The sequence below is a fragment of the Apium graveolens genome, chromosome 6 (assembly GCF_009905375.1).
Source record: "Apium graveolens cultivar Ventura chromosome 6, ASM990537v1, whole genome shotgun sequence".
In the NCBI taxonomy this organism is placed as follows: domain Eukaryota; kingdom Viridiplantae; phylum Streptophyta; class Magnoliopsida; order Apiales; family Apiaceae; genus Apium; species Apium graveolens.
In genome coordinates, this window is record NC_133652.1 from 132,372,795 (window position 1) to 132,379,442 (window position 6,648).

A 6,648-nucleotide genomic window follows, 5' to 3' on the forward strand; every position below is an offset into this window, starting at 1 on the left:
GCGTAAGTGGCCGAGTGACGCCGGTCTAGCATTTTTGGTTGTGTTGCGCTAGCAATGGCAATAAGTCTAGCTGACTAGTTTTGGAACTAGTCTTAGGGGACCCTATATACATGGAAGCTCAGAAGGACGATTAGATCCTGATGGGAGGCATTACGTGGCTGATCACCCGTATTGTCTATGACATTGTGGGAAAACTCCAATCAAAAGATATGTTTTGAAATAAAGATTTCCTTAGAAAATGTTTGCTTGAAAAGGTTTTTGAAAAGATGTTAGAAAGAATTTTATGAAGAGTTTTGAAAGAAAACTTGAATTTTGAACTGACGATAAAGAATTTTTTTCTATAATTCCTTTCCTTATTCCTTATATTGGATTTCCATTTGAATATCATAGTTGGCCTTGATACCTATTGATCCCTGATAGCTTAACTGTTTTAATGTTATTGTTACTTGCTGAGCTTTTGTAGCTCACGTTGCTTTGTTATCTAAATTTTTACAGTTAAGCTCGAGTATGGTTGGATTTAGAAGGTCAGCTATGAAGAATGCTAACTTTGGACCTTCGCGCACAGTTAGATTCGCTATGATATCGCAGGTAGCTAGAAAGGGGGTAGATTAGTGGCAGCTTCTATATGAAGTTATCTTTTATATTTAGAAAAGATTGTAATAGCATCATGTTGTGTAGTTAGATGTAACTTGTTTCATACCTTAACCTGTATTAGATCCTGTAGCAGTGCAAGGGGCCATGGCATTATGTTTATGATTCTGTTTTATATTATTATAATTTGCAGCATGGTGACTCCACAATCTAGGCCCCTGATTGTGAGGATGTCACTGTTCTCCAACGAAAGATCCCAATATGCACATTAGGGATTTCATTGATATCTGTGACACCTTTAAGTTCAACGATGTTTCTGAAGATGCTGTGAAGCTGAGACTTTTCCCATTCTCTCTGAGGGATAAAGCAAAGTGCTGGTTACATTCTCTACCACCAGGGTCTATCACCATATGGGAGGATCTTGCTTAAACATTTCTCACTAAATTCTTCCCAATGGCGAAGACTACTGCAATCAGGAATGCTCTGACTGAGTTTGCTCAACAAACTGGAGAATCTCAATGTAAAGCTTGGGAGCGCTACAAAGAGTTGCTTAGAAAGTGTCCTCATCATGGAATGCCTGATTGGATGATCATCAATTATTTCTATGACGGGTTGGGAGCACAGTCAAGACCCATGCTCAACACAGTATCAGGTGGAACATTATGGGCAAAGAGCTATGAGGAAGCTTATGATCTAATTGAACTGATGGCTGCTAATGAATATCAATATCCAACCCAGAGAGTGCCACAGGGCAAGGTAGCAGGAGTTCTTGAAGTGGATACAACTATGGCTATCATTTCTCAACTAAAGGCATTGTCTATGAAGATCGATTATCTGGCTAACTATGGTATTAATCAGATAACCAGAGTTTGTGAGCTGTGTACAGGTTTGTATGCGATGGAGCAATGCGTTATATCTAGTGAATCAACTCAATTTGTGAGCAGCTTTCAGAGATCGCAACAACCAGTTCTAGACACATATCATCCTGACAACTGGAATCATCCTAACTTCAGATGGAGCAACAATTAGAATGCGATACAATAGCCGTTCCAGCAGTTTGGAGAAAAACAATTCAACCCTCCTGGTTTTCAGCAACAATTTGCACCAAGACAACAACTCCAACTTCAACAACAAACTCATGATGCAGGTCAATCTTTGAATGAACAATCTGAATTGGAGGAGTTCAGGCTTATGTGCAAAAACCAGACTCTTATATGCCAAAGCCAGGCTATTTCTATCAAGACTCTAGAGAACCAGATAGTAAAAATTGCTAAAACCTTATTGAATCGACTACCAGGAATGCTTTCTAGTGATATAGTTCCAGGAAAGAGGGAAGCAGAAGAGCAGGTTAAGGCAATTACATTGAGGTCTGGGAAGGTTGCAAGCCCTGAAAAATCCCAAGTTCTAGAATATGAAGTTTTGGCTGAAAAAGATGTGTAGAAGGAAGCAGAAGTGGAATCAAGAAAGAAAACCATGGAACACACTCCTCTTGAGGGTAATACAGGGGAGAAATAGGTCTATCCTCCACCTCCTTTTCCTAAGAGACTGCGGAAGCAGAAGTTGGATAAACAATTTGCTAAGTTTCTGGAGGTGTTCAAGAAACTTCATATCAACATACCTTTCACTGAAGCTCTTGAACAGATGACTTAGAGACCATTGCTCTTACGGAGGAATGTAGTGGTGTATTGCAACAGAAGTTACCTCCGAAGCTTAAAGATCCTGGAAGCTTCACTATTCCTTGCACCATCGGAAACTTGTCATTTGACAAGTGTTTATGTGATTTGGGAGCTAGCATCAATATGATGCCCTTGTCTATCTTCAAGAAGCTTGGTCTACCTGATCCAAAACCGACATATATGTCCTTATAGTTGGCCGATCGTTCTATTACATATCTACGAGGAATTGTGGAGGATGTGTTGGTCAAAGTGGACAAACTTATCTTTCCTGCTGACTTTGTAATACTTGACTTTGAGGAGGATAAAAAGATTCCCATTATCTTGGTGAGACAATTCTTAGCTACTGGTCGAACTATGATCGATGTGCAAAGAGGAGAGCTTACAATGAAGGTTCACGATCAAAAGGTCACTTTTAATGTGCTCAAGGAAATAAAGTTACCCACATCTAAAGAGTATTGCTTTAAAGTAGAGTAGGTCACCTCTGTCATGAATTCCGAGCCTGAGCAATGTCCAAAGTCAGATACCTTAGAGAGATCCTTAATAGGGGAACCAGCTATTAAAGATGAAGAAGGAGCAGAACAATTACAGGTTTTTAATGCACCTCCGTGGAAGAGGAAGTTGGATCTACCATTTGATTCTCTTGGGTTAGCAGAGCTGAGAATTTCTCAGGAGCGTCTCGAGCTGACTATTGGAGAAGCTGCCTCACTTGAGCTCAACCTACTACCAGATTACTTGTGTTATGCCACACTGGGGTTGGTGATGCACCGTGCAGGCGATTGACTATACGTATGGAGGCCATGCACGACATTTACTGTCACTTTACTGCAGATTTGACACACGCTCTCGGTACTGTTTCCCAAGACACTGGTGTCGAGGTTGATTGGCCACCTGATCCTCCAACCGAAGAGGGTGATCTTTTCGACGACTAGGTATGCCTGAAATCCTTATTATTACCTTCAATGAGGACATTGAAAATTTTAAGTTTGAGATGATAATGTAAGGATTAGTTTATGTGTGTCCATATAGTTCATTTAGATTTATGTTGCATATAGTTGTATTTCATTCATAGTGTTGCATGATTGTTTATATAGGACATATTTGTTTTTTTTATTTCATATAGTTGCATTTGCATGCATATATCATGATCCCTTAGGTTGAGCTATTTCTGATTGATTGGTTGATATTGATGTGAGTGTAGTAATGACGAATAAAGGGATGTTTAAGTCCTAATTAATTGATTTGCATGCCAAAAACAAATATTTTCACAAAGTCTTATAGGATTTCTTTTGATCTAGATCATAATTATGCTTGTTTATTAGTTGAAATTTAATCACATGGTTATATTTAGAATTTATGATATTCTCGTGATGGCAAAAGAACATTGAATTTTTAAACTAGAGAAAAGCTTGGATTTCATTGCTAGTTGTTGTAAGGCTAGGCGTCAAATGTCTAGTAGCCGGCTCATTGTTTTGTAGTTTTGAGTCTGTTTATGCTTGAGGATAAGCATCGATTCAAGTTTGGGCGTGTGATAACTGGATTTTATATCTACTTGGAACGCTTCATTACTGGATTAAGTTGGTGTTTTGGACTTAAGCTGTTGGTATTTTTCATGTGTTTTTGTGTTATTACATTTCAGGCAGCAGTTAGAGGAAGAAAGAAGTTTTTCAAAGAATTATGCTGAAAAGAGATCAAAATTGGAAGCCTAGGCCATTCTCAAGTTGTAGAGAATCTCGTTAGCTTCACGTGGGCAGTTGAATTGCTTAACTCTGACAAGCATAACTCAAGTTACGGCCAAAAGAAGAACTGTCACAATTTTTCCAGAATGTCAGCGCGGCAACGCCAGAACCAGCCCTGTTTCTGCCCCAGAATCCTGATTTTTGTTGAAATTGAAGATTTTGAGAGTCCTGGTCATCCTGGAGCCTATATATACCAATAAAAAGATGTTTTTAATAACAAGGAGACCTGAAAGAGCAATAAGAAGACCTAGAGAGCATGAGATGGCTACGGACAGGAAGACTTTTGTTTTTTTTGATTTAGGCGATACTTGGATGCTTGTTTTCGATTTATCTTTGAACCCTAGTACTCTTATATTGTTTATTATTAATGTTTTATTGGAACCAATGGTTATGATGAGTTTGGTTATGAACTAATCATTATCATGTGGTTCTAACGGATTTATTTATGGATTTCTTTAGTTAAATTGTTTCGATACCTTAGTGTGTCGTGATTGTTTGATAACCTAGTATTGGTTGTGCTTATTCGTCTTATGGGCATAGCTAACATATAAGATAGCGTGTTAATCTCTATTGAAGCGACCATGTATATAGAGATTTAGACTTGCCATTCTAGAATAGGTTCATGTATAATTGTTATGCATGATTCGCAGGTAATTTTAACCATCTTACTTGCCCTATGTAATCATGATAGATAACTTGCGCATTAAACCGTTATGTTTTCAATTCTTATAGACATATAAGGACTAAGCATAATTGGTGTCTATTCAATTTATATCTCTTTTGTGGATGCTTGGTAGTAGGGTATTCGTACAACAAAATTTGACGTTTACTAGTTTCGTGTTATCTGATTAGTGTCATCACCATTACATGCTAAGGTTAAGAACACAAAGGCTATTGAATGAAGTATTTAATTAATTTAGGCTCCCATGTTTGTCATATATATTAATTCAAACATTCTTGTTCTCTTAGTTGTAATTGTTAGTTTAATTCTTAGTTATAAACAATCTCAACTTGTTATTTGTCTTAGCATTGGATAATAACCATATCACTGTTGTATAGGTGCATATTCTTAAATTAACCAAAGAGTCTCTGTGGGAATCAATTTGATTTAAATCTTATACTACTTGCGAACGCGTATACTTGCTTGTGTTATTAGCGCGTGTTAACGTCCTAACAATTCATCAGTGGATTAAAAAGTTCGTGGTCTTGGAGTGGAAGAAAGGTGACTGGGGAGTATACTTCAGACGTGATTTCAGCTGTCCTGTAGACAGTACTCACAATATTCTTCACCTCACAGATGTTAAGCTCTATGATCGTGACTGCCTTATCAAGGATGATGGACAAACCCGTTATTGGAAATTTGTTACGGAGACAAAGCTCGTGGAGGCCGGCATTAGTGGCCTCTCTAAAGAGGGTATTGATTTTTATTATATCTCAAACTTTGTCAAGTTTTTTCTTATATCTATCTTTCCTTTGTTTTATTTCAGCTGTTGAAGCCTTGGATGCATTGACCAACAAGAGTGAAGTGGTCACTGGAAGAATGGCTAGGAAAGCTACCATGTAGGCGAACCGCATCTCTAAAGTCCCAACGTTTCTTGAGGCATCTGGCTCTGGAAAGAAAAGGGTCAAGGATTCGGATGGAAATGTGAAGATCCCTTTTGAACCCTCATTGGGCATATCCATGAATGACTCGGTGTTCGGAAGTCCGACCCTTGCCCTAGAATGGTCCAAGAATTGCATCACTCCCCCGGACCTTGTTTACATCTCATCGGGTGAGAAGTTACTCAAGGCCTAGATGTAAGGGGCTCACGTCTTGTATTAGGTACTCTTAACTTGTAATTTTTTTTCAAGTGCACTTCTTTTAGTGAATTATTCTACAAAATTTTCATAAAATTTTCACAGGAGGGTTAGAGGAAGTCCTCCAGGAGGCTCTGGACCATCTTTCGTGGAGGTTCTGGTCAGCCAGAGGTCTCCATGTGGAGGAATCGGTCCATCCTACTCTTGGTTGGGTGAGGTCAGAACTTAGTGAAGGTCTTGGTCGACCACGACTTTCCATGTTAGGGACTCGACCCTCTTGATTCTTGATCTCCTTAGCATCTTACCCTTGTCCTCCACAAATTTGGCCTTTTTATGACCTCTCCTTTTGTTTTCTTTGCCAGGACAATGTATACTTTGTTGCATCTTCTACACAAAACATCAAAATGAGGAGTGACTATGCAGCACTGCAAGTCTCCATGAAGAAGATGAAAATCTCTTTAGAGGAGTGGGAGTCTAAGGCACATCAAGCAGAGAACAAGGCCTCACTCTTCGAGAAGGAGCATTCTAAGGAGATGAAAAGGAGGAAAATGGAATGGAGAAAACTCGTGAATGTGTATCATAAATCCAAAGAGTTTCTTCGGATGATGGATGATCATGACGATTAGATGTACCCTGTTGATAGGGATAAATAAATTATGATTGTATAATTAAATACTGCATTAATTGTACAAGTTGTGGGCTGCTAGGCCCAATAAAAAGACATATGATACTCAGACCAGAATGGTTAAGCCTGATGGACCAAATCAGGCCTGATGGAATAAAAAAGGCCCAAAAGCCCTGATTATTAACTAATTTCATAATTAATTAATAGGAGAAAAATCAGATGT

At 38.6% G+C, this 6,648-nt stretch overlaps 1 non-coding gene across 1 annotated transcript; it reads right to left on the reverse strand.

The window, feature by feature from the left end:
* Positions 1-1,059: 1,059 nt before the first annotated feature.
* LOC141670096 (small nucleolar RNA R71) lies at positions 1,060-1,166 on the reverse strand. Its single transcript, XR_012554343.1, has one exon. It is a non-coding gene; the product is annotated as a small nucleolar RNA R71 (small nucleolar RNA).
* Between the last annotated feature and the right edge of the window lie 5,482 nt (positions 1,167-6,648).